The following is a 2,500-nucleotide window of genomic DNA, read 5'->3' as shown; positions in this document are numbered from 1 at the left end:
ATTACGGGGCCTCGGATGAGTCCCGTATCGTTATTTTTCGTCACTACCTCCCCGTGCCGGGAGTGGGTAATTTGCGCGCCTGCTGCCTTCCTTGGATGTGGTAGCCGTTTCTCAGGCTCCCTCTCCGGAATCGAACCCTGATTCCCCGTTACCCGTTACAACCATGGTAGGCGCAGAACCTACCATCGACAGTTGATAAGGCAGACATTTGAAAGATGCGTCGCCGGTACGAGGACCGTGCGATCAGCCCAAAGTTATTCAGAGTCACCAAGGCAAACGGACCAGACGAGCCAATCCGATTGGTTTTGATCTAATAAAAGCGTCCCTTCCATCTCTGGTCGGGACTCTGTTTGCATGTATTAGCTCTAGAATTACCACAGTTATCCAAGTAACGTGGGTACGATCTAAGGAACCATAACTGATTTAATGAGCCATTCGCGGTTTCACCTTAATGCGGCTTGTACTGAGACATGCATGGCTTAATCTTTGAGACAAGCATATGACTACTGGCAGGATCAACCAGGGAGCTGCGTCAACGAGAGCTGAGCAGCCGGCCGCCCGGGAGTGTGTCCCGAGGGCCCGCGCGAACACGCAAGCGTCCGCTCAATTATTCTGCAAACAGGAGGAGGCTGAGCTCCCCTGCACGATACACCTCGAAACCCTCTCAGGTCCCGGCGGCGCGCAGCGCCGTCCTAAGTACTTGGTCGGGTTCGAGAGAGGCGCAATCGCCCGGAGATAGGCGAGTAGACGCTTTCAGTGCGAACACCCGTGCTCCCAACTGAGCTTGCCGCTGCCGACAGAGGCCCGGGAGCGTGCTGTCGTGGCATTGCCGGCGGGAAACAACACGCGCCACCTACGGTGACCGGCAGCTCCAACGCCAGCGCCACAGAAGGGCAAAGCCCCACTTGGGTGCAGAAGCGAACTCTCCCAGCACAGCGCACGCGCCAACACGTCCGCAGAGCTGCGATACAAACCACCTGCGAGAACCGCTGGGGGCGACCGAGCAGCAGACGGCGTCGCGACGCCGAGTGCCGGGCGGCGGCGCATCCTCAACGCACACAGTCCGCAATCGGACCAGCACACTGCAGATGTCCACCGCGCTTCGCACCGGGCTCGGCAGAACCCACTTTGGCCGCCTGGCGCCGCGCGCAGGGTGCGCCGGCGCATAGCTGGGACGCCAGCCGGGCCCGTCGGCCGGCGCTCCTGCCACTGGGCGCCCCCCACCAGCCGGCTGTAGTGCGTGCGCTCACGCAGCGCGCGGCCAGCACGCCGGGCGGCCCCCCCTCACCGGCCGGGGACTGTCCCGCCAAGCCACAGCCTCGTATCGCTTCATACCCACATGGCCAACTCAGGTTCGGGGGCATGGCGGGTACCGCCGAAACAACCGGTTCACAGATGTACCGATCGTCGCTATCACCGATGCACCTGCAGCGCGAACAACCGCTCAACAACTGATTTCCAGTTCATTTGCGGATCTTTGGCAGCAAACGTATACGTCAATCTACATTTGCGAAATCTACGATTCTGGCATGCCTGCATGTTATGTGTCACGACACGCTACATCAGCCCACATACACACTGCGGCATGTACACGAGAGAACACGTGGAAGATGGTCCGCGCACGTGTGCAATGTCCCTTGCGCGGTCGACTGTCAACCGGCCTCTGTAGCATGTCGCAGATGTGGAACGCGGTCCACCGTGCTATCATGTTGTGTGGGGCAATACGATTAAATAGGAAAACCCTCGTCGCTACATCAACAGACGGCTCACGCTGATTCCCGGCAGAGGGAGGAGGGGGGGGGGGGGGGCCAACATGCAATACTTTCGTCCGTACCTACTTACCACATGTCTGTACGGCGTACAACAGTGCAATCTCGCTGTAATGGGGAGACGAGACAAGTAGCATCGTGCACAACATATGGCCCTTATGATTCGCCATTGTAGGGCGCAGCCGGTGTACGGTCAAGCATGTGCCACATTATGTCACTCAGTACGTAACGACGGATGATCAGTGTGGGTTACGCGTACATCAGCGGACAGTCCACACAGGCCGTACCACAACGTACACTGACTGCATCGACAACCGAATGCAACTGAACAGCTGCAAGGCTCATTTCACAAACAAACGCCTGACCGACCAGCTTGGAAGGGCAGGAGGGGAGGGCGATATTCGTTCTGTAGCGGTACACCCTTCCAGTGGTTAGCGGGACTGTGTAGAAAGTACGCAACACTCGAAAGACCTTTATGTGAGGGTACGCACCATGGCATCAAGAAATACACATGACACCAGAGGATCCAAGCAGTGAACTATGTTCAGAGGGTTGCTGTTAGGCAAAGCTACATTCCTGTGACGTTACATGTGACAGTTAAGGTGCAGTGTAAGTTAGGTTAAGGTGCAGTGTAAGTTAGGTTAAGGTGCAGTGTAAGTTAGGTTAAGGTGCAGTGTAAGTTAGGTTAAGGTGCAGTGTAAGTTAGGTTAAGGTGCAGTGTAACTTAGGTT

At 56.9% G+C, this 2,500-nt stretch overlaps 1 non-coding gene across 1 annotated transcript in view; it reads right to left on the bottom strand.

Annotated features, from left to right (window-relative positions):
• The window catches only part of LOC126313016 (small subunit ribosomal RNA), a 1,893-nt gene extending 1,367 nt beyond the window's left edge, over positions 1-526 (bottom strand). Inside the window, exon 1 of the ribosomal RNA XR_007554910.1 lies at positions 1-526. This exon is cut by the window's left edge and continues 1,367 nt beyond it. This is a non-coding gene — a ribosomal RNA (small subunit ribosomal RNA).
• Between the last annotated feature and the right edge of the window lie 1,974 nt (positions 527-2,500).

The sequence above is a fragment of the Schistocerca gregaria genome, unplaced genomic scaffold, assembly GCF_023897955.1.
Source record: "Schistocerca gregaria isolate iqSchGreg1 unplaced genomic scaffold, iqSchGreg1.2 ptg000458l, whole genome shotgun sequence".
Classification (NCBI taxonomy): domain Eukaryota; kingdom Metazoa; phylum Arthropoda; class Insecta; order Orthoptera; family Acrididae; genus Schistocerca; species Schistocerca gregaria.
Note: the sequence above shows the minus strand (reverse complement) of the source record. Positions and strands in the feature narration are given on the sequence as shown.